General features: G+C 40.5%; 1 protein-coding gene across 1 annotated transcript in view; it reads right to left on the bottom strand.

Moving 5' to 3' along the window:
* LOC136883438 (fatty acid synthase) overlaps positions 1-25,562 on the bottom strand; it is a 560,183-nt gene extending 534,621 nt beyond the window's left edge. The window contains exon 1 of the mRNA XM_067155718.2: positions 25,436-25,562. The gene's annotated coding sequence lies outside the window, so the exon portion shown is untranslated. The remainder of the gene's footprint in view (positions 1-25,435) is intronic.
* Between the last annotated feature and the right edge of the window lie 1,114 nt (positions 25,563-26,676).

Below are 26,676 nucleotides of genomic sequence, written 5' to 3'. Positions count from 1 at the left end.
AGATGGCAAGAGTGAGGTTAGCAATGTTCCGTTGTTGGATTTTTAAAATTCCCCGCTATAACATGCAAAAGGTGGCAGCCTTGAGGTTTACCGCCGTAAAGATGGCAGCAGTGAGGTTAGCGACGCTCCATTGTCCTTCAAAGTGAGGTTAGGGTTCGTCAAGAAGACAGCTGTCAAAAAAGCACGTGGCTATGTTTACCAAACAAGAGCACGTGGTCGTGACGTCACGGTCACGTAATCAATCCTTAGCTCGACGTCGCTAAGAGCAGCATTAGGATTAGCTATGCTTAAAAGTCTTGGGAACAGAGCAGCAGTATGAATTGCTATGTTTCAAAGCGTGTACACATCACCTATCGATTTTACATACATCGACCATCGAACTAAACTTCATCCGCTAGATCGTGCTGCTATCTTAGCATGACTTTAAAGTACAATGAATAGCCATGTTTCAAAGCGTGTACACATTACCTATCGATTTTGCACGCATCGACTCTCGTACTAAACTTCTCCCACTAGATTGTGCTGCTATCTTAGCATGACTAAGATGCATGAACTGAAAGTACGAAGAATAACCATGTTTTAAAGCGTGTACACATTACCTATCGACTTTGCATGTATCGACTCTCGTACTAAACTTCTGCAGGTAGATTGTGCTGCTATCTTAGCATAACTTATACGCATGAACTTAAAGTACAGAGAATAGCTATGTCTCAAAGCGTGTACACATTACTTATTGATTTTGCATGCAACAAATATCGTACTAAACTTCTTCCTCTAGATTGTACTGCTATCTTAGCATAACTTATACACATGAACTTAAAAGTAGAAAGAATAGCCATGTTTCAAAGCGTGTACACATTACTTATTGATTTTGCATGCATCAAATATCGTACTAAACTCCTTCCGCTAGATTGTGCTGCTATCTTAACACAACCTATACGCATGACCTTAAAGTAAAAAGGTGTGTACACATCACCTATCGATTTTGCATGCATCGAATCTCGTACTGAACTTCGTCCGCTAGATTGTGCTGGTATCTTAGCATAACTTATACACATGAACTTAAAAGTACAAAGAATAGCCATGTTTCAAAGCGTGTACACATCAACTATCGAATTTGCATGTATTGACTCTCGTACTAAACTCCTTCCGCTAGATCGTGCTGCTATCTTAGCATAACCAATACGCATGACCTTAAAGTAAAAAATAATAGCCATGTTTCAAAGTGTGTACACATTACCTATCGACTTTGCATGCAACAAATATTGTACTAAACTTCTTCCGCTAGGTTGTGCTGCTATCTTAGCATAACCTGTACGCATGTACTTAAAGTACAAAGAATAGCCATGTTTCAAAGCGTGTACACATTACTTATTGATTTTGCATGCATCAAATCTCGTACTAAATTTATTCCGCTAGATTGTGCTGCTATCTTAGCATAACCTATACCAATGAACTTAAAGTACAATGATTAGTCATGTTTCAAAGCGTGTACACATCAACTATCGAATTTGCATGTATCGACTCTCGTACTAAACTTCTGCAGGTAGATTGTGCTGCAATCTTAGCATAACTAAGACGCATGAACTTAAAGTACAAAGAATAGCTATGTCTCAAAGCATGTACACATTACCTATCGATTTTACAAGCATCGACTCTCGTACTAAACTTCTTCCGCTAGATTGTGCTGGTATCTTAGCATAACCTATACGCATGGCCATAAGGTACAAAGAATAGCCATGTTTCAAAGCGTGTACACATTACCTATCGATTTTGCATGCATTGACTCTCGTACTAAACTTCTTCCGCTAGATTGTGCTGACATCTTAGCATAACTTATACACATGAACTTAAAAGTACAAAGAATAGCCATGTTTCAAAGCATGTACATATTACCTATGGATTTTGCATGCATTGACTCTCGTACTAATCTCCTCCCGCTAGATTGTGCTGCTATCCTAGCATAACCTATACGCATGACCTTAAAGTAAAAAGAATAGCCATGTTTCAAAGTGTGTACACATCACCTATCGATTTGCATGCAACAAATATCGTACTAAACTTCTTCCGCTAGATTGTGCTGCTATCTTAGCATAACTAAGATGCATGAACTGAAAGTACGAAGAATAACCATGTTATAAAGCGTGTACTCATTACTTATCGATTTTACATACATCGACTCTCGTACTAAACTTCTTGCGCTAGATTGTGCCGCTATCTTAGCATAACCTGTACGCATGAACTTAAAGTACAAAGAATAGCCTTGTTTCGAAGCGTTTACACATTACCTAATGATTTTGCACGAAACGACTATCATACTAAACATTTCCCACTAGATTGTGCTAAAATCATGTAAGTGTGCTGCTATCTTAGCATAACCTATCGATTTTACATGCATCTACTATCGTACTAGACTTCTTCCGCTAGAGCATGTAGCAATCGCATTTGAGTATCCCTAACCCATGTGCATGAACTTAAAGCATAAAGATGAGCTATGTTCTAAAGCGTGTACACATCACCTATCGATAATGTATGTATCGACTATCGTACTAAACTTCTCCTGCTAGAGCGTACGAGTATCGCTTGTGCGTGCACGAACTTAAAGCATAAAGAATAGCAATGTATAAAAATCTTGTAAACAAAGCAGCAGCATTACGTATAGTTAAGATTAAATGCGTGCACACATCATGTATCCATGACGCACACAGTACTAAACTTATTCTATTAGAATGTACAAAGTTCGCATGTGTTTGTCCTGCTATCTTAGCATAGCCTATGTGAATGAACTTAAAGCTTAAAGAATAGTGATGTATAAAAATCTTGTGAACATAGCAGAGTGTTAACTACGTAGGTGTAGACATTGAACTTTACATGCTGAGGCAGCATACTACGTGACCGTGACGTCACGACCACGTGCTCTTGTTTGGTAAACATAGCCACGTGCTTTTTTGACAGCTGTCTTCTTGACGAACCCTAACCTCACTTTGAAGGACAATGGAGCGTCGCTAACCTCACTGCTGCCATCTTTACGGCGGTAAACCTCAAGGCTGCCACCTTTTGCATGTTATAGCGGGGAATTTTAAAAATCCAACAACGGAACATTGCTAACCTCACTCTTGCCATCTTTACGGGAGTAAACCTCAAGGGCTGCCACCTTATGCATGTTGTAGCGCGGAATTTAAAATCCAACAACAGAACATTGCTAACCTCACTCTTGCCATCTTGAAAAGTTCAGTGTTCCAAACACTAGTTCGAAAAACGTAACTCATCGCACCTCGGGGATTTTATTAGGTAAGACGTAACCCCTAGGTTCCATTCCTTGTTCTGAACATAAAACCATTTACCAATAAAGATTAATTTTCTACACTTAACAAAGTACAAGCGTTCTTGCTGATAGCGATCGATGAGGTTGTTGCACCTTTAGCCCTTTAGCCCTTTAGCCCATTAGCCCTTTAGCCCATTAGCCCTTTAGCCCATTAGCCCTTTAGCCAAGGAATGTGCGGTAAGGAGGAGGAAGAGTCCTTTCATCCTTTTTGCCCTTCTGATAAGATGTAACCCCTGGGTTCCATACCCTATCACGATTTTTTTTCAGCCATGTTTATGCGATAACTTGTTCGACTGATTTTTACACACAAGACGAATGATGGAAGGTAAATAATTTGAAGTTATACTTTGGCTATATCGTTTACCGAGCGAGTTAGCTGCGCAAATCATCAAAATTGTACTTTTGCTCTAAACACATCAAACAATGTTCTGATCATATGTTGAGGTTAACAACATCGATTACAGTGTTCGATTCTAGTCTTGTTATGTTTCATTCTGATCTTCTTAGAACGAGGGTACCCCCTAACATGTTCTAAACACATGTTGTATTGAGTACAGTGTTCGATTCTAGTCTTGATCACTTATTTCGTGTTCTGAACACATCGATCAATGTTCTGATCACATGTTGTATCGAGTACAGTGTTCGATTCTAGTCATGATCACTTATTTTGTGTTCTGAACACATCAATCAATGTTCTGATCACATGTTGAAGTTAACAACATCGATTACAGTGTTCTATTCTAGTCTTGTTATGTTTCAATCTGATCTTCTTAGAACAAGCGTATCCCCTGACATATTCTAAACACATGATGTATTGAGTACATTGTTCGATTCTAGTCTTGATCACTTATTTTGTTTTCTGAACGCATCAATCAATGTTCTGATCACATGTCGTATCGAGTACAGCGTTTGATTCTACTCTTCTTATGTTTCGAAAGTCTAAACATGCACAATAATGTTATCGCTGCACACGCTTGCCTTCGCGATGCAGGTTTAAACTTGTTCGATATAAAGCTATGCCTTGACATAAGAGGCGGAGGAGGAGGTAGAGAAGGAGGAGGAGGAGGAGGAGGAGGAGGAGGAGGAGGAGAATGATAAGGCCTTAACAGCCTATGTATAGTCGCCTTTGTTTAAAGATGATAGCTGTCAAAAGAATTTTTCAAATTATCCACCACCACATTTCAGCTAAAGAGGGCAGCAGGGTGCTCTGTTGATTAAGCACATAGAATTTCAAATTGCCCTCCACCACATGCATAACAGCAGCTGTTATCTTGCGCAGTAGCCTCTAAGCTAGCTTTCTTCATAAGAGTAGCCGCCATCTTGTGCGAGCACCCCTAGGCCGTCTCATAAGGAGCTATGTATAGTCACCATTTTGTGTCTGCCATCTTGCGTAAGCATCCCTAGGACGTCTCAAGGCATCTTGTTTCTCATAAGAGCAGCCACCATCTTGTAGAAATAGATAGCTGCGAATGGCAAAGGGCTTAAGTAGGAATCGAACCGTTGATCTCATCATTAGACTATGTTTTTTCTTGTTCCTGATACTACGAACCTACGTATTAGGCGGAAAAATTTTGTCCGTTTTGCTCTACGATGCATCGTTTTCGAGATATTTAACATTTTGCATTTAAGCCTCCAAATTTAATGAATCGAACCTGCACGGCACGTTATACTCTCTACCATAGCTAAACCTGATCATGTTACGAAGACTCGCTTCAATACAAGCTAAAACAGAGCAAATGCCAAAGGGCCTAAGTAGGAACCGAACCGTTGATCCCATCATTAGACTATGATTTTCTTGTTCCTCATACTGCGAACCTAGGTATTAGGCAGAAAAATTTTGTCCGTTTTGCTCTACGGTGCACTGCTTTCGAGATATTTAACATTTTGCATTTAAGCCCTAAATTTAATGAATCGAACTAGCACGACACGTTAGCCTCTAAGCTAAGAGCAGCAGCCATCTTGCGCAAGCACCCTTAAGGCGTCTCATAAGGAGACGTGTATAGCCGCCATCTTGTGTCCGCCATCTTGCGCAAGCATCCTTAGGGAGTCTCTAGCCATCTTGTGCAAGGACCCTTAAGCCGCCTCATAAGAGCAACCGCCATCTTGCGCAAGCATCACTAGGGTGTCTCATAAGGAGCCTTGTATAACCACCATCTTGCGCAAGCATCCCAAGGGCGTCTCATAAGAACCTGTGTATAGCAGCCATCTTGCGTAAGCACCCTTAAGGAGTCATGTATAGCCGCCATCTTATGCAATTAGCGTCGAGAGAGGACTGCTGTAGAATTTTTCTTTTTAAATTATCCACCACCACATTTCAAAGGTATCTAGCTAAAGATAGCAGCACTGCGTATGACAGGTGACGAATTTACATCTACTGCGATAAAGAGGGCAGCACGGCGCTCTCTGGATTAAAGATGGCGGATGATAGCTGTCAAAAAAGCACGTGGCTATGTTTACCAAACAAGAGCATGTGGAATTTGCCGCCACCACATTTCAAACTAAAGAGGGCAGCACTATGCCCTGTTGATTAAAGATGGCGGATGGTAGCTGTCAAAAAGCACGTGAGTTTGTTTCCAAACAAGAGCATGTGGCATTTTTCAATTTGCCGCCACCACATTTCAAAGGTATCTAGCTAAAGATGGCAGCACGGTGCTCTCTTGATTAAAGATGGCGGATGATAGCTAACAGAACTTTTCAAATTGCCCGCTACTACATGCTTAAGGTAGTAGCCATAAAGAGGGCAGCACGGTGTTCTGTAGATTAAAGATGGCGGGTGATAGGTGATGAAATTGCCCGCATGATAGCAGCACGGTGCTCTATTGATTAAAGATGGCGGATGACAGCTGTCAAAAAAGCACGTGGCTTTGTTTCCCAACAAGAGCACATAGAATTTTTCAAATTGCCGCCACCACATTTCAAAGGTATCTAGCTAAAGAGTACAGCACTGTGCTCTGTTGATTAAAGATGGTGGATGGTAGCTGTCAAAAAAGCACGTGAGTTTGTTTCCAAACAAGAGCACGTGGAATTTTTCAATTTGCCGCCACCACATAGAGGGCAGCACGGTGCTCTCTTGATTAAAGATGGCTGCTGTCACGTGGAATTGTCTGCTACCACAGGTATCTAGCTAAAGAGGGCAGCACTGAGGTTTGCGATGCAAGATGGCTGCTGTCAAAAAGCATTTTTCAAATTATCCGCCACCACATTTCAAAGGTAAGTAGCTAAAGAGGGCAGCACTGTGCTCTATGGATTAAAGATGGCGGATGACAGCTGTCAAAAAAGCACGTGGCTGTCAAAAAGCACGTGGATTTGTTTATCTCGAGCTAGTGAGGTTAAGTTGGTAGCACTAAGGTTTAGGCCCGCCAAGATGGCAGCACTGCCGATGACAGGTGACGCAAGAGGGCAGCACAGCGCTCTGTAGTTTAAAGATGGCGGATGGCAGCTGTCAAAAAGCATGTGGCTGTCAAAAAGCACGTGGCTTTGTTTATCTCGAGCTAGTTAGGTTAAGTTGGCACTACTGAGGTTTATTCCCGTCAAGATGGCAGTACTGAGGTTAGCGATGCGTTGTTGTCTGTCAAAAAGCACGTGGCTTTGTTTACAAATCTGTCAAAAAGCACGTGGCTGTCAAAAAACACGTGGCTTTGTTTACCTCATGCTAGTTAGGTTAAGTTGGCACTACTGGGGTTTAGGCCCGTCAAGATGGTAGTACTGAGGTTTGCGATGCGTTGTTGTCGATGACAGCTGTCAAAAAGCACGTGGCTTTGTTTACAAATCTGTCAAAAAGCACGTGGCTGTCAAAAAACACGTGGCTTTGTTTACCTCATGCTAGTTAGGTTAAGTTGGCACTAGTGAGGTTTAGGCCCGTCAAGATGGCAGTACTGAGGTTAGCGATGCGTTGTTGTCGATGACAGCTGTCAAAAAGCACGTGGCTTTGTTTACAAATTCAAATCTCGCGCCAAAATTCAAATTTCCCGCCAAAATTCAAATTTCCCGCGGGAGGAGGAGGCCTCTCCCGAGAGCCGGAGGAGGAGGAGGCGGCAGAACCCGTCTATTATACTACTCATTTTAAACTAAAAAAAGAAGGAGAGAAATAAAATTTTAAAATTTGATGATGATGATGATGATGCTTGTTGTTTTAAGGGACCTAACATCGAAAGTCATCGGCCCAATTTTAAAATTTAACGCTTTAACTTATGGTCTGGTCATTTCTCTGTCCACCTGTTCACTCTGGCACCTTCTTACACCTCCCTGTTCCACGATATATCCCTACCAATAATAATAATAATAATAATAATAATAATAATAATAATAATAATAATAATAATAATAATAATAATAATAATAATACATGTGTGATCCAATAATACCGTTGAGATAAGCAGTTTATGACTGAGTAATCAGCGTAACGGCCTTCAGCTGTGTGTCGAGTTTATTTGCCCAAACAGTAAAAGCGATATTTCAGTTTGCTCAGGTACGAAGCCTCAAGGAGGTGGATTTACGGGGACGTAAAACAACTGCTGCGGCACAAAATGATGCCACCTCGGCGTCTCCAAAATCTTTAAAAGTTGTTATTGGGACATAAAATCAATAATAGTATTATTTAGTTCATGGCGGTTCGCTTTCAGGTGTTCAAATTACACACACAACACAGCACACTGTCAATCACTGCAGAAACACGCAGAGTTGGTGTCATGAAGGGCATTCGGTCGAAAAACCGGGCGAAGTTCACTCCGTAGGTCTCAGAAACCTAGCATTGTTGGCATCGGATCAGAGATTGAGAAAAGAAGAGTAAGAAATGAGCATATTTCCTCAGGAGTTACGAAAATTAAAACTTTGGCTAGGTCTCGCAAGCTAAATACTGTCTGAATCGGAAGACTAAACGGGTTGACTAAGTGAGGTCCGACAGAAAGATGAATGTGGTGAATGCGGTAGAAGTCCATGGAAACAATGTCAGACATGACTAGGGGCCGTGCTGTCTGAAGTTTAGAGTCTAGCGTTACCCCTTTCAGTGGCCTCTTACGACAGACAGGGGATACCGTAGACTTATCCTACGCCGCAATCAACGGGACCAGGTTGTTGCACAGGTACTCTCAGAAGGTAACAAAAATTACAGCCATAAGTAACGAAAAGCGTAACATCTAAAAAACTGCAGCAAGAAGAAAATTCACAAATTACAGCACAATTTAAAAGGCCGCGGTGTCTTTTTCTACAGCTGTGTGAATTTCTCAATGAACTGTTCTACCTGTTATTGCCAGACCACAACACGGAACCAGTTAGAGACAGGCAAAATGGCGGGTAATCCCTCTCTCAGAAACTCGAAGTGAGAATGAAATTAAACATATCTTCCTGTAGTGCATGGAACGAGCTAGAATAACAGAGAGGGGTGGAAGCGTTGCCTGGCTAAACCTAACCGTACGAACGTCCGCCATATTTCCATTGGTCAAATAAGCAAGGGGACTTGGTTCTCAAGTGACGAAACATGTTGAAAATTCGCATTATAAAATCACAGGTTCAAAATTGAAGACCGTTAGCCAAGAGCTTAAGAGCATTAATAAAAATAGATTGCGAATACCAGCACTTCATCCATGTTGTGGCGCGAGGCCAATAGCACGATTAGTTGATTGTAGAGTAGTTCGGAAGTTATTTAAGGAGAATCGTCATACGGTGACATGCACGAACTGTTCACAGGGTCAGCAGAAAACTAAATGTGAAGACTTACAGTATAGAAAGCTCATAAAATTTATCAGTAATAACATTACATTGACCATTATTTGTTGTGATGTGCTTTGTGTCTTCTGCTGCCACTCACCCCCGATAGATGGGATTACTGCTGCGTAGCGAGTACAACAAGCCTGACTCAATATTGGCGGGAAGTAGCTGGGAATGTAGATAACTCTCTTCTTTAGCATGCCATTCGTCTAACAGTGTGATTGTAAATTATGCTGAAGGTACTTGGAATCACATCAAATCTGCAATTAATAGCATAAGTCAGGTAAAATTAAATGATAATGAAGAATCAATAATAATAAGTCATGGATGACAGAATAAATTCTGAAGCTGATGGACCAGAGAAGGTCTTATAATAATAATAATAATAATAATAATAATAATAATAATAATAATAATAATAATAATAATAATAATAATAATAATAATAATAATAATAATAATTTCGTGTGGCTATTTCTAGCCGAGTGCAGCCCTTGTAAGGCAGACCCTCCGATGAGGGTGGACGGCATCTGCCATGTGTAGGTAACTGCGTGTTATTGTGGTGGAGGATAGTGTTATGTGTGATGTGTGAGTTGCAGGGATGTTGGGGACAGCGCAAACACCCAGCCCCCGGCCCACTGGAATTAAACAATGAAGGTAAAATCCCCGACCCGGCCGGGAATCGAACTCGGGACCCTCTGAACCGAAGGCCAGTACGCTGACCATTCAGCCAACGAGTCGGACTTTTAAGAATAAAGATCCTGTAAATTACAAAACTTTGCAGAAGTTAACACGACAAAAAATAAGGAATGAAAAAGTACAGCAAATTTCTGAGGAATGAAACGAAATAGAATTACTGAATTTAATACATGATTTTTTCAATATGTAGAATAAAGAGAATTAAGTAACCGGTGAATACAACAACAAGGGTACTGGAGAGCCCCTTAAAAAGAATGGTGACATTTTATCGAGAACAGAAGAGAAATTGAAGGAATGGAGGGGTATGTACAAACGTTTTTCATGGATCACAGAAATGCGGATCGTGGTGTTTGGGCAGACGACGATATGGATACCACACGTGCAGAAGTGGAGCATGCCATAAGAACAGCGAATAATGGGAAGGCTCCAGGCCCTGATGAGATCTATGCTGAGTTTCTGTAATTGCTTGCGAAAGAAAAATCTCTTTCATTATTGGTTGACATATTCAACAGTATTCACTGAAGTGGAACCATTCCTCTCAACTGGCTTAAATCAACTATCCTAACATCGGTTAAGAAAGTCAATGCAAAATTCTGCAATGAAAATAGAACATGTTCTGAAAATATTCATAAAGGTCTTGAATTCGAAAATTTATCATAAATGTGTGGAGATATTGGAATCTCGCAGATCGGCTTCAGATATGGCTTTGGTACTAGAGAGACATTATTCAGTCTACAAGTGCAATACAACAGTACTGTTGCAGTAAAACGGTCTCGAGATGTCAATGTCGATGTTTTTGCTTGTTTCGTCAACTACGAAAAAGCTTTCGATACAGTCCGCCATAACAAACTCATGAGCATTAATTCGAAAATATAAGGCCTGATGGGCGGAACCTGGCATAAGGGTTGATGGTCATTTCTCGGAAAAAGTGTCAATTATGAAAGGAGTTCACAAAGGCTGTATTCCTTCCCCGATATTTTCCAACAACTAATCAGAAAACATATTTGAGATGCTCTTTACGGGAAATCTCAAGAAGTTGTGGTTAATGTTGTCATCATAAATAACATAATTTATGCCGATGACACTGTCCTACTTGCAACTAATCTCCAGAATCTATAGGAACTGCTCAATGTTGTCATTGAAGCCAGCAACGTCATGGGCTTAAGGCTGAATGTAGAGAAGATAAAGTGGATGGTTGTAAGTAGAAAAGAACATGGTATTCGGGGTAGTCTCAAAGCAGGAAAGGATCGAATCACTAGAGTGGCAACATTGTTCACTCACGGGAAATGGGGTTAGGTTTAGTTTACGCATGTTCATTGTAAAACGTTGAAAATTAATTACATCATTCTTGGACCACCGTTTAAGATTAATTTAGTCTCTAAATCATAAATCTTGGTTATGATTTTTCGGATCTTTCTGGGACTGATTTACTTTTCTTTGTAGTAGGGTACGTTGGCTGATAGGGCAAACGCTAGGATAGGCATCATTAGTTTTAACTTCGGAAGTCTGCGCGGCACTCGAATTAGATCACCACCTTCTATGGGTATATAATGTCTTCCCTCACAATACATTGGTTTTCAAAAATGATAAAATGATTAATGCACACAACATTATTAGTCCTATGATTTGGTTCGAAGTTTTCCTTACGAATGCTCTTAACCCAATTTTGCCTTAATACTAGGACTACCGGGCGAGTTGGCCGTGCGCGTTGAGGCGCGTGGCTGTGAGCTTGCATCCGGGAGATAGTAGGTTCGAATCCCACTATCGGCAGCCCTGAAGATGGTTTTCCGGGGTTTCCCATTTTCACACCAGGCAAATGCTGGGGCTGTACCTTAATTAAGGCCACGGCCGCTTCCTTCCAACTCCTAGGCCTTTCCCATCCCATCGTCGCCATAAGACCTATCTGTGTCGGTGCGACGTAAAGCCCCTAGCAAAAAAAAAATAATAAATAAAAATACTAGGACTTGGAAACGGGAACACTGAAGCTCTTACATCCAGGCACACAGCACATTAAACTAAAAAACATATTGCATAGGTAACTAAAAATTAAGAAAATACCTTCAGAGAAGAACACGAGAATTAACGTTAACCTAATCACCACCGATATTGTTGGAATAAATAAGCTCTTTGACAACAAACAGCTTCTTACGGCACTGAAAGAGGATCTATAACCTTCGTAAGACTATAAATAAATACAATGCACGATTAATAATATTCAAATTTCCGTAAATATTTGGTAACAACACGGCTTACACAAATCAAAACAAACGCATGCTAGCACTCCAGCTGCCGCCATTATAGACAGTTTCGATATGCCGGTTAAGGTCTGAGCAAATACAGTAGAGACAATACGCGACACACTGCGAGATATCGAGGAACAGCGATTAGAGCTCTGTCTAGCGGAGTGACCTGAGAGTTACTGATTCTGTCATAAGAGCACGTGTATTTGTTTGTCCACTGTTCTTTTCTTTTTCCTAAATCCTCCTTGGTAATCTGTCAAAATTTCATTTTCTTCCGCCCACCCGCTTATTCTGTTCACTAACACACCAGTATATATTTTACTCAAAGAATCCAACAGAGATATACCTCTATAACTGTTCAGATTGTTCCTACTACCCTTCCCCTTGTATATAGGGCATATAATTCCTGTTTCCCATTCCTTAGGGTAATTACCTCCCTCAAATGTCCTATTGAATAGTTTAACCATGCCCTCTATCATTATCTCATTTTTACTAATTTCCTTCCAAAACTTGTTATTTATACCATTACACCCCCCGGCCGAATTCGCTCTGGCTCTGCTTATCACTCTCAGGATTTTCTCTCTTGTGATTTCTTTATCCAGGTCATAAAATGCCACTCTCCTATTCCTCCAAATTACTTCTTCTCCCGAACCTCTCCATCTTTCATCCCCCTTTTTCCCTAGTAATTCATCAAAGAGCTTGACCCATTGCACTTCCTCAATACTCGTTCTCTCTATATTCCTTCCACCCTTAATAATTTTATTAATCTTATCCCAAACTCTCTCAAAATTATTTGTCTTGCAGTCCTTATTTATGGCTTCCATTTGTTCCTCTAACCACGTCTTTTTTGTCTCACAAATTTTCTTTTTATACTCCTTCCTTAATCTACAGAAAAACTCCCTTTCTTGGCTCCCACCTTTCCTTCTATATTCTCCTAACGCGTCCATCACCTTCCTCCGCATTCCTTCACACTCCCTATTAAACCATTCTTCTTCCTCTTTCTTATTTCCCTTTCTAGCTTTCGCCTTCTGCGCTATCATCTTTATTGGATGTAGCAACAATTCCAAAGCTTTATCAGTATTATTCTCTTCTAACGCCCCTTCCCACCCATATTTCAGAAGATGTAGCTCCTCTTTTACTACCCTATTCCAATCCCGGCCCACCTTCTCTGTCCATTTATACTTATTATAACCACTCCCTCTTTTATCATTTGTCTCCTCTTCCTTCATTGTACACTTCTCTTCCTCCCTTTTCAGCATAACCCTCACCGGGAAATGGTGTGATTCAATCCAGTCTCTTATTTCCATTCTTACAACTTCCTCAATCATCCCTTCCGAACTTAAAACCATATCTATCACACTACCACCCTTCTCAGTAACATATGTCAATTTCCCCGTCCTGTCACCCTCTATCCACCCATTCAGAATATACAAATTTCCCACAGCACACATCTCTAGGAGCTTCTCTCCATAACTATTTGTAATTTTCTCCTCACTCCTTCTACTTTCCACCGAACACATTCCATCCTCCCTACTATAAACTGGGCTCTGTTCCCCTATTCTCGCGTTCCAATCCCCAAATAACAACATATCCTCCTCACCTGGATACATTCCCCTTATCCTACCAATATCCACCAATAACTCTTCAAAAAAATATTTATTTGCATATGCTGAATTACTAGGGTGGCAGTAAACAAAAGCTAGATTTATTTTCTTCCTCCTTCCCTCACCCCCTCCCAAATTCAATCTCAGCCATATGGTTTCCATCATATCGGTCTCTATATCCTCTACTCTTTCACTAATTTCTTCCCTAATTAGAACAATAATATAATGATAGTAAAGACTATTTTAGAAAAGTATAAGAATATGGCTAGAAGTACGGTTTATGTAGCAGCAATAGATTTCGAGAAAGCTTTTGACAAGGTGAATAGAGAGGCCCTATTAGAGAAATTAGGCAGGCTAGGGATTTCGGAGAAGATGTTGAGGGCAGTGGAAGGAATATATAGGGTTGTCAGGTTTTGTGTAAAATTGGGAGAAGGGAGACTGAGTGGACCATTAGAGTCCAAGGTGGTTTAAAACAAGGATGCAAGTTATCACCAATACTGTTTATTTTATTTATCAACGATATTTTAGAGGGGTTTGGGGCAGAAAATTGGGCTGTACCAGTAATTAATAGTTTTGAAGTACCAGGACTGATATTTGCGGATGATGTGTTATTGATGACGCTAACCTCAGGGGCAATGAATAGGGCCTTAAAGTCAGTGACGCTATTTGCGAGGAAATGGGGATTGAGAATTAATGGAAATAAGTCTAAAATATTAGTAGTACAGGTGGACAAAAGAAGAAAGATAGAAGGTAATTGGGTAATTCAGGGAGAAAGATTGGAACAGGTAAGGAAGTTGGAATATCTAGGAGTTATTTTTAATGATAAAGGAACTTGGAGTGACCAGATCAAAAGGGTGAAATATAGAGGATTGGCAGCCTTAGCCTTAGCCTCAGTCAGAAATTTGCTAGTCAAGTACCCGGGGATCAGTTATAAAACACTGAGACTTGTGTTCAGGTCGGTAATCGTTGGGAGGGTATTATACGGCTCAGAAGTTTGGGGGCTGGATGAGAAAAGAGAGGAACTAAGAAGGATTGTTAGTAGTTTTGCTAAGTTAGTAATGGGCTTACCGAGGTGTACAGCAAATGTAGGGGCGGAATTAATGTGTGGGGAGGATTTGGAATCAAAGGGTGTGAAAAGAATAGTTAGATACTGGATGAATTTAAAAAGACAGGAAAGTGGGAGAGTATCACAGGCAGCGTATGCACAGCAATTTAAGAGCATGTATAAGGGTGGATGGTTAGAAAAAATAAAGGGATATTTGGAGAGGATAGGATTAGGACACCTGTGGGGGGAGGTTTGGTCGAAGACAGAAGTGAGAGGGATGAATATACTGGAAAGGAGAATTAGAGATATCCATAGGCAGAAATTATTGGGGGAAAGCAGACTAAGAAATTCGCTGACGGTTTTTACGAAAATAGAGGAGATAGCAGGGTTGAATATTAGATACGTCGATAGGTCAAAACGGTATGGGATGATGTGGTGGCTTTTAGGTTTGCAAAGGAATACAGGGTGGATACAGGGGAGGGATAAGACAAGATGTGTACTTTGCGGAGATGTGAATGATGATTTTCACTTGCTAAGAGACTGTGAGGTAACGAGGGGGTTAAGACATGGATTATTGAGTGCCGAGCATCGGGAAATATTGGGTAGAGGGGATGAGAACGCAGTCCTGAGATGGATTATTAAACAATGGGAAAAAGGGGGTGAATTGAACAGGTATTTATGTGCGACAAAAAAGGCATGCGAGAGCAAAATGAAGGAGAGTGAGTTAGAGGGTAGGCAGGGGAATAGGGGGGTGGAATAGTTATGTATATAAGGGAATGGGATAGTATGATAAAATTCTAATGGATTAGAGAATATAGGGATAGAGTACTTAGTTATGTGGAGTTGGGTAATGATACAGGATTGCATGGTCTGTTTGTTTTAAAGTTAGCTGGAATGCAAGTGCTGAAATGCTGAGTGTTGTTGTTTGATTTATTGATTAGGTGTAGGTCAGGAACAAGAATGTGACGCAAGTACAGAGCACAATAAGGACACTGGATGAATATGTTTGAACATTGAGTGAGGGACTGCTACAGCTAATGACTGCTAGATATTATTCTTATTATTATTATCCTTATTATTATTATTATTATTATTATTATTATTATTATTATTATTATTATTGTTACCGTGTTTTTGCGGTAGTTAGAGGTGAAAGAAGGTGCGGGTGTGAACGGGTCTCAAGCTACGAAATTAGAGTACATGTAAAATTAACAAGGTTATATTTTCTTTCCAAAATAAAGAAATAACAAGCATGGCAGGTACATAGTAGCAAGGCAACAAAATGTAGTTACAATATTTACCGGATTTGGGCTTCGCGCCCCGACTTCCCAATTCTTGGGCAATCAGCCCAACCTTACTTCAAAATAAGTTTTAACAGAGGGGCAGAAAACCCCATTCATGCTCAGGAGCACTTGCTCCAAATTACACAGGAAAAAAACCTCCTTGAGGCATACAACACTCAATTTTCAAAAAGAGCCACTCGCTCTCAAACTTTAAGCCTCTCAAAGGCCACACCAAACTCCACCTTCAAGTTGTCCTCTGAGGACATAGACACAGGGGTAAAATACCCAACCTACTGAGGTCTATTAAGTGAGAAAAAGATTAATTACATGACCTCTAAAATAACAATTTGAGAGGAGGCGAACTTGCGCTCCTAATACACTTTGTTTAAAACCTACTTGGCACTAGTCCATTAATGCAGGGGCTAATCCCATACTAAAGAGGTGACTTTAGAAGGAACAATTTACATTACGTTAACGAAGAATAGGTTGAGAAAAAGTAAGTTCACCTCAAAACAATATGATTGGGAGCTCGAGAGGGTTAAGCACTCTCTATCCCGATATGCAGTTTAAAGATAGAATAGATACCAAGGGTCTTTACATTTTAAGGAAGGTTATATTATGGAAAAACTTCGGACCCGCCCCGAGAGTTAAACTGCTGAGCTAGCAAAGAAAGAAGTTATTAATCGGCCATTACCTTGATGTTGACCGCTGCCGAAGAAAGAGGCGCTTCCCGCCCCCTGCTATGTACTTTACACACTGAAAGATGGAACAGAAGTGGCGCAGAGACCCAAAAATCAGCAGTTTATATACTCTCGCGGAAAGTTCGAGGCGTTTTAGGGAAGAAAACACCCGCCCACAATCACTTTATTGGTTAGGGATAAGCAGCATATTCAAGTTGGGGGAAGATACATCAGATTGGTCAGAAATTAATTAAAGAAATTCGGGATTGGCTAAATACAAAACAGCCAACTTAAACAATAACAGAAGGAAATTTAACAAGAAACAAACTTTTGAAATAAAAATTTCTCCAAAAAACAGTTCTTTCACATCGCACTAGGGTGCACCCTTGTAGTTTTTCAGTAGTGTCCTCTAGAAGAGAAAGTTCACACTTCTTACTACCGGTAAACAAAAATACATCAAAAGTGGCACAGTTCAAAAACTCCAAACTTTCCACGTAGTGACATCTTCTGAGAAACTTGAAAATTAATACCGTCGATAAAGTTCAGACTTCCTCCAGCAGAGGAGTTTCAACTGGCGCACGTTTTAAATTAGATGCGTGGAGGTGTACCGCCCGGTACAATTATTATTATTATTATTATTATTATTATTATTATTATTATTATTATTATTATTATTATTATTATTATTATTATTATTATTATTATTATTATTATTATTATTTATTATTTATTTTACTTTGCATGTGAACATGTATAGGGGTGAAGTCGCCTGTTATAAATGTATGTATGACGTGTATTTGTTTGTGAAGTTTCTGGGGTTATTTATGCGTTTGCATTAAGTTGACATAAGTAAATAGTAGCGTGTGTCATTCCTTTATATCACCTGTCAATATGAGTGGAAAGATATGTGCTGCGTTTGGCTGCAATAAATATGAAGAGCAGAAGGATTCGCGGTCTTTCTTCCGTTTACCTCGTGACAAGAAAATGCAAGTAAATACTGTGTTTGCATATTATAGTCTTCCAGTTACAAAGATTTTTTATAGGAGGCTTACTTCCTAAACTTCTAACCTGCGCGACCCATATTTTAACTGGCTTAAAATATAATAAGCTTATTTTATTGTATTAGTGCAGCAGTTAACCTTCAATACCGATCTGTTGTTGTAGGTGTGATCTGTTGGTTTTGACTTCATTTAGGAAAATGCATATGCAGATGTGTGTGGCTGGTTGTGATCCAAGTTACCCCATTTGGAATGCCGTAATGCGTTGTCATGCACTGAAGAAAATATGGATGATTTAAGAATGTGATGATGATGCAAATTTGCTTTACCCTAATGTAATGGCAAGTATTGCTTATAGGGAAATTTTGAATGCTTTTGCGGCTAAATTTATAGATTTTCTTTCTGTTAGTAGGCTTCAAGTTAAAAAGAAAATTGTCCAGCTCTTAAATGTAAATTCATTGAATCATGTATGTAAGGAATGTGCCGATATTTTTATTGACAAGTGTGCTAATGTGATGTACAATGCTTTTAAATGAGAAAAAAAGACAAGTTCAGGCAGGTATGCTAAAGCTAAAAAAGTAATGCATAAATGAAAGATCAAGCCCTTTCACAGCAGTCAATTTCACATCTTGATTATATGTCTAATTTCAGTCTTTAAATAATAACCTGTTAAATAATTCTTCATTCATGTATCCAGAATTGCTTTAGCAACTTTGGAGTTAATATTTTAGCAACAATTTCTTTCTAGACGTAATTCATTTATCCAATTCCGTATTTACATTTCCATTGATATTTGAATTTGGGCTGATGACCTTCGATGTTAGGCCCCTTAAAACAACAAGCAAGCATATTTGAATTTAGTGCGAATTTTCAGGTCACGCCACTGGGAGCGTCAGTTGCGAATTGTTTCCCATTTTAACAAGGCTATTAATCCGAAAGTGTCGCGTATTGTCTCTACTGTATTTGGTCTGAGATATTGTAGTTGGTCTTGCCTCACTAGATGGTAACGGCTCAAATATTATTGAACTACCAGCTAGAATTTTAGCTCATGGTGATATCGTAATTGAAATGTATAACAAAACGTTCCCTTCTGCGAAAGATGTCATAATTTTCTCCAAAGTTTCCATTCATAATATTCATTTGGAAGTCACTGGGCTTATACACGGTAATTCAAAACCAGTCGCTAGCGTAAACAGATTAATGCTGAGGATGAAAACTAGCTACTTTAATTTCCTACATAATTATTGAATTCCTTGGAATTAATGGTTTGCCTCCGTATATTCTTATTCTTATAGTTATGCTCCTTAAATATTGGAACGTTTCCCAGCTGCTCCTAAACGGAAACAGATTAGGGCCTAATTCTAAGAAATATGTGGGAAAAATATCTTTAAGATCTTTAAGTCCTCGAGTTGACTTAACAACATCCGATAAAAGACTTTCACTTTCTTTCAAAAGTCATTAATTTCCAAATCACTTGGCATTTTGTACCACGATAAATTAACCTCAAGAGAAATGACAGCCATGCCCGGTTAAATGTTGTAATGTCAAAAGAGCGATAGTTTAAATTTGCAGTAGTGCCAAAAGGTAATTGTCCAAGGAAATGCACCGAGCAAGTGGCTGCGTAGTTTAAGTCACGTAGCTATCAGCTTGGATTCGGGAGATGGTGGGTTCGAACCCCACTGTTGACAGCCCTGAACAAAGTTTTCCGTGGTTTCCCATTTCCACACCAGGCAAATGCTAGGGCTGTACCGTAATTAAGGCCACGGTCGCTTAAGGCCCACTTCTAGCCCTTTCTTTTCCCCTCGTCGACGTAAAGAAAATTGTTGTAAAATAAAGTACAAGGAATTTCGTATTTAAGGAAATACTTCAATATTAATATTTACCCCATTGGCGAATTTCAGCTTATTATTATTATTATTAATATTATTATTGTAGTTCATTTACCGCTGTTGTTTGAGTCTTCATTCCATAGACTGGTTTGATGTAGCTTGCCCTACCACCCTATCATGTCCTAAACATTTCATTATCCTTCATCTACTCTAATCTGTTTGTCATATTCATACCTTGGTCTACTCCTACCGTTCTTACCATCTACACTTCCCTCAAAACTAACTGAACAATTCCTGAGTCCATAAGATGTATCTAATCATTCTATCCCTTCTTCTCGTCAAATTTCGGGAAATTGTTCTCCTCTCACCAATTAGATTCAGTATCTCTTAATTCGTGATTCGATCTATCCATCTCACCTTCAGCATTCTTCTGGAACACCACATTTCAAAAGGTTCTATCCTTTTTCTTTCTGAGCAAGTTATCGTCCACGTTTCACTAAAAACACACAACGGAACGCTCCAGACGAAAGTCTTCAAAAACGTCTTTCTAATCCTCTATCAATGTTCGAAGTGAACAAACTTCTTTTCTTAAGAAAAGTATTCCTTGCTTGTGCTAGTCTTTATTTAATTGGAGTATCCTTGTGCTATAATTAAGGGAATGTTGGTGGACAGAAGTATTAGAAAAGAGTCTCCATTCCAAAAGTATTCTCCCTAGCTCGAGCGGTCGAGGAGAGAGGTTGCGTAGTGAAGTGCGTGCTGTAAACATGGTCGGCATTGAACAGTACCGGGCCGCTATTGGGAAATGGCAGGCAATGCAGAAGAAGGAGACCAGGAATGGATTGGTGATAAGTACGGACGGATTAAAAATGAGTGAAGCGGTGCTGGTAGTGACAGTGATAGCGGTGCTACTGGTTATTGGGGGGGTGGAAGTAAACCCAGGCCCAAATACCAGTGGAAAATATAGTACGGAGGATTTGGCCGCACTCAGGGTGGTTGTAAGTGAAGTTATGCAGGAAAAGTGTCAATGGGACAAGGTGCAGGAAATAAAGGACATGATGGAGGAGCAGAGAAAGGAGATAGGGAACATGAAGAAATGGCTTGAAACGAAGACAGAGGAATCGAGCAGGAGAGTGGACAATAATGAGAAAGAAATCGAGTTATTGAGAGGGGAAGTGAAACATCTGAAAGAGGAGGTGATGAATATGAAGAAAGAAGCGGAGGGGTACAGGCAGGAGAGATTGGAGAAAGCCATATTTATATATGGAGTTGAGGAAGGGGCGGGGGAGAGCAAGATTGAACTGATATCTAAGGTGGTGGAAGTTATACGTGATACAATGAAGATAGACTTTAGTCAGATAGACATAGACGATGTAGAGAGAATTGGTAAGACTAAAGGTCGGAGGCCAATTAGGGTAAAAATTTTATCTACCCTAATGGCAGAAATTGTGGTAGGTAACAGTAAGAATTTACAGGGACAGAAAATAAGGGTGAAAAGAGACATGGGAAGAGAAGGAAGTGAAAATATGAAGATCTTGAATAGGCACCTATGGAGAGCGAGGAACCAGGGGCTAAAGGCCCGAATAAGAGGTCTGAGGTTGGAGGTGACAAACGGGCGATGGGTTAGAGTACATTCAGTGACGAAGCTAAAGGAGATGGACGAAAACGAGAGGGTTGAGGGTGGTGAGAGGACAAGGCAAGATGGGAAGAAGAAAGAAGAAAAGAAGAGGAGGAGGGACGTGGCAGGAGAGGAGAGCATCTCAGAAGAGAATGGGCAGTGTAGCCGGGAGACAGAAGATCAAGATAGTGAAGTGGACGGTGAGATTGAGCAGCAAGAAACTGGGAGAGTAGAGTGTAGTGTTGCAGTGAGCAAGAAAGGACAAGGGAAGGTGGATTCAGAAGTCCAAAATAGTGAAGGGGTGAGTGGGGGTGAGCAGCAAGAAGCGGTGAGGGCAGGGTGCAGTGGTGTAGTGAACAAGAAAGGTCAAGAGGAGACAGATCGACAGGAAGGTAAAAAAATTATGAGTAAAGTCAGAAGTAAGGGCTTAAAAGACATATGGGGAAAAGTACGTAAAGGGATGGAGGATACAGAGGACGAGAGGTCGATAACTACTAGAAGAAAGAATAGAGGGGGAGACCTAGAAGGGAGGGAGGGAAAGTTATAACTATATTGGAAAATAGGATGTGTGAATATTGAGGGACTAAGGAACAAATTAGGAAACAAGAAAGTTCGGGAAGTAATTGAAAGTTTTGATGTTGTGGCACTCTTGGAGACGTGGTTGTAAACAGGGAGGGAGATTTCATGGAAGAGGTTTGAGATAAAATATAAATATAGAAGAAAAGAGAGGAATACGGGACGAGCACCAGGAGGGATGATAGTTCTAATTAGGGAAGAAATTAGTGAAAGAGTAGAGGATATAGAGACCGATATGATGGAAACCATATGGCTGAGATTGAATTTGGGAGGGGGTGAGGGAAGGAGGAAGAAAATAAATCTAGCTTTTGTTTACTGCCACCCTAGTAATTCAGCATATGCAAATAAATATTTTTTTGAAGAGTTATTGGTGGATATTGGTAGGATAAGGGGAATGTATCCAGGTGAGGAGGATATGTTGTTATTCGGGGATTGGAATGCGAGAATAGGGGAACAGAGCCCAGTTTATAGTAGGGAGGATGGAATGTGTTTGTTGGAAAGTAGAAGGAGTGGGGACAAAATTACAAATAGTTATGGAGAGAAGCTCCTAGAGATGTGTGCTGTGGGAAATTTGTATATTCTGAATGGGTGGATAGAGGGTGACAGGACGGGGAAATTGACATATGTTACTGAGAAGGGTGGTAGTGTGATATATATGGTTTTAAGTTCGGAAGGGATGATTGAGGAAGTTGTAAGAATGGAAATAAGAGACTGGATTGAATCACACCATTTCCCGGTGAGGGTTATGCTGAAAAGGGAGGAAGAGAAGTGTACAATGAAGGAAGAGGAGACAAATGATAAACGAGGGAGTGGTTATAATAAGTATAAATGGACAGAGAAGGTGGCCCGGGATTGGCATAGGGTAGTAAAAGAGGAGCTACATCTTCTGAAATATGGGTGGGAAGGGGCGTTAGAAGAGAATAATACTGATAAAGCCTTGGAATTGTTGCTACATCCAATAAAGATGACAGCGCAGAAGGCGAAAGCTAGAAAGGGAAATAAGAAAGAGGGAGAAGAATGGTTTAATAGGGAGTGTGAAGGAATGCGGAGGAAGGTGATGGACGCGTTAGGAGAATATAGAAGGAAAGGTGGGAGCCAAGAAAGGGAGTTTTTCTGTAGATTGAGGAAGGAGTATAAAAAGAAAATTTGTGAGACAAAAAAGACGTGGTTAGAGGAACAAATGGAAGCCATAAATAAGGACTGCAAGACAAATACTTTTGAGAGAGTTTGGGATAAGATTAATAAAATTATTAAGGGTGGAAGGAATATAGAGAGAACGAGTATTGAGGAAGTGCAATGGGTCAGGCACTTTGATGAATTACTAGGGAAATAGGGGGATGAAAGATGGAGAGGTTCGGGAGAAGAAGTAATTTGGAGGAATAGGAGAGTGGCAATTTATGACCTGGATAAAGAAATCACAAGGGAGGAAATCCTGGGAGTGATAAGCAGAGCCAGAGCGAAGTCGGCCGGGGGGTGTAATGGTATAAATAACAAGTTTTGGAAGGAAATTAGTAAAAATGAGATAATGATAGAGGGCATGGTTAAACTATTCAATATGATATTTGAGGGAGGTAATTACCCTAAGGAATGGGAAACAGGAATTATATGCCCTATATACAAGGGGAAGGGTAGTAGGAACAATGTGAACAGTTATAGAGGTATATCTCTGTTGGATTCTTTGAGTAAAATATATACTGGTGTGTTAGCGAACAGAATAAGCGGGTGGGCGGAAGAAAATGAAATTTTGACAGATTACCAAGGGGGATTTAGGAAAAAGAAAAGAACAGTGGATAATATAATGATAGTAAAGACTATTTTAGAAAAGTATAAGAATATGGCTAGAAGTACGGTTTATGTAGCAGCAATAGATTTTGAGAAAGCTTTTGACAAGGTGAATAGAGAGGCCCTATTAGAGAAATTAGGCAGGCTAGGGATTTCGGAGAAGATGTTGAGGGCAGTGGAAGGAATATATAGGGTTGTCAGGTTTTGTGTAAAATTCGAAGAAGGGAGACTGAGTGGACCATTAGAGTCCAAGGTGGGTTTAAAACAAGGATGCAAGTTATCGCCAATACTGTTTATTTTATTTATCAACGATATTTTAGAGGGGTTTGGGGCAGAAAATTGGGCTGTACCAGTAATTAATGGTTTTGAAGTACCAGGACTGATATTTGCGGATGATGTGTTATTGATGACGCTAACCTCAGGGGCGATGAATAGGGCCTTAAAGTCAGTGACGCTATTTGCGAGGAAATGGGGATTGAGAATTAATGGAAATAAGTCTAAAATATTAGTAGTACAGGTGGACAAAAGAAGAAAGATAGAAGGTAATTGGGTAATTCAGGGAGAAAGATTGGAACAGGTAAGGAAGTTGGAATATCTAGGAGTTATTTTTAATGATAAAGGAACTTGGAGTGACCAGATCAAAAGGGTGAAATATAGAGGATTGGCAGCCTTAGCCTTAGCCTCAGTCAGAAATTTGCTAGTCAAATACCCGGGGATCAGTTATAAAACACTGAGACTAGTGTTCAGGTCGGTAATCGTTGGGAGGGTATTATACGGCTCAGAAGTTTGGGGGCTGGATGAGAAAAGAGAGGAACTAAGAAGGATTGTTAGTAGTTTTGCTAAGTTAGTAATGGGCTTACCGAGGTGTACAGCAAATGTAGGGGCGGAATTAATGTGTAGGGAGGATTTGGAATCAGAGGGTGTGAAAAGAATAGTTAGTTACTGGATGAATTTAAGAAGACAGGAAGGTGGGAGGGTATTACAGGCAGCGTATGCACAGCAATTTAAGAGCATGTATAAGGGTGGATGGTTAGAAAAAATAAAGGGATATTTGGAGAGGATAGGATTAGGACACCTGTGGGGGGAGGTTTGGTCGAAGACAGAAGTGAGAGGGATGAATATACTGGAAAGGAGAATTTGAGATATCCATAGGCAGAAATTATTGGGGGATAGCAGACTAAGAAATTCGCTGACGGTTTTTACGAAAATAGAGGAGATAGCCGGGTTGAATATTAGATACGTCGATAGGTCAAAACGGTATGGGATGATGTGGTGGCTTTTAGGTTTGCAAAGGAATACAGGGTGGTTACAGGGGAGGGATAAGACAAGATGTGTACTTTGCGGAGATGTGAATGATGATTTTCACTTGCTAAGAGACTGTGAGGTAACGAGGGGGTTAAGACATGGATTATTGAGTGCCGAGCATAGGGAAATATTGGGTAGAGGGGATGAGAACGCAATTCTGAGATGGATTATTAAACAATGGGAAAAAGGGGGTGAATTGAACAGATATTTATGTGCGACAAAAAAGGCATGCGAGAGTAAAATGAAGGAGAGTGAGTTAGAGGGTGGGCAGGGGAATAGGGGGGTGGAATAGTTATGTGTATAAGGGAATGGGATAGTATGATAAAATTCTAATGGATTAAGGAATATAGGGATAGAGTACTTAGTTATGTGGAGTTGGGTAATGATACAGGATTGCATGGTCTGTTTGTTTTAAAGTTAGCTGGAATGCAAGTGCTGAAATGCTGAGTGTTGTTGTTTGATTTATTGATTAGGTGTAGGTCAGGAACAAGAATGTGACGCAAGTACAGAGCACAATAAGGACACTGGATGACTATGTTTGAACATTGAGTGAGGGACTACTACAGCTAATGACTGCTAGATATTATTCTTATTATTATTATCCTTATTATTATTATTCTTTATTATTTATTTTACTCTGCATGTGAACATGTATAGGGGCGAAGTCGCCTGTTATGTTCAATAAATGTATGTTAAAAAAAAAAGTATTCTCAAAGGCTGGTTGTAAAAGGGTAATAATGACACACACCTTGTTTATCCTGGAGGACGGGTTGTCAAGTTTCGTAGGCCACGCGGAGAGTGGACAGATCCCAGTGGTGCTGATGAAGTGGTGCCTTCTCCGGAGTCACGATCTACTAACTGAACGGGACTGAATCAAACGAATAAAATCCAGCAGATTGCGCAAGAAATCTTGAAAAAGCTTGCATAACATCTCGAAGGTCAAAATTACACAGGGTCATTGCCTAAGTATTAAAAACGGGATATGACGTTATTGAATCTGCTTATTGATTTTGTTCCGCACTGTCATTGTTCCTGTAAGTGAAGAACATCGTGTTAAACAGTCATGTGCCCAGCGCGTGCAGACTAGCTTTTAGAGAGTATCAACAAATGAAAGGAAAGCGCAACGAAAGACCTAAAACCAACCTAAATAAATAAATAATAAATAAATATGTTAATTTTTACAATTTGCTTTACGTCACGCCGGCACAGATCTTATGGTGACGATGGGATAGGAAAGGGCGAGGAGTCGGAAGGAAGCGGCCATGACCTTAATTAAGGTACAACCCCGCATTTTCCTGGTGTGAAAATGGGAAACCACGGAAACCCATCTTCAGGCCTGCCGACCGTGGGGGTTCGAACTCACTATCTCCCGGATGCAAGCTCACAGCTGCGCGCCTCTAACCGCACGGCCAACTCGCCCGGTAAGTAAATAAACAAATGCACCCTGTTCGCCTCTGTGGTGTAGTGGTTAGCGTGATTAGCTGCCACCCCCGGAGGTCCGGGTTCGATTCCCGGCTCTGTCACGAAATTTGAGAATTAGTGCGAGGACTGGAACGGGGTCCACTTATCCTCGGGTGGTCAACTGAGTAGAGGGGGGTTCAATTCCCATCTCAGCCATTCTCAATGTTGTTCTCCGTGGCTTCTCATTTCTCCGGGGTGATACTTGACGTAAGACCACGGCCGCTTCCTTCTCTCTTCCTTGCCTATCCCTTCCAATCTTCCCACTCCCTACAAGGCCCCTGTTCAGCATAGCAGGTTAGGCCGCCTGGGCGAGGTACTGGACCTTCTCCCCAGTTGTATCCTCGACCCAAAGTCTCACGCTCCAGGACACTGCCGTTGAGGCGGTAGAGGGGGATCTCTCTCTGAGTCCAAGGGAAAACCCAACCCTGGAGGGTACTCTGATTAAATAATAAACCTTTCCTAGATCACGCAAACCTAACGCCGTCGGGGTCGTAAGAGAACAAGAGTTGACCGAGGGTGTCAAATAGC

This window comes from Anabrus simplex, chromosome 11 (assembly GCF_040414725.1).
Source record: "Anabrus simplex isolate iqAnaSimp1 chromosome 11, ASM4041472v1, whole genome shotgun sequence".
In the NCBI taxonomy this organism is placed as follows: domain Eukaryota; kingdom Metazoa; phylum Arthropoda; class Insecta; order Orthoptera; family Tettigoniidae; genus Anabrus; species Anabrus simplex.
This window is presented reverse-complemented; position numbering and strand designations above follow the sequence as displayed.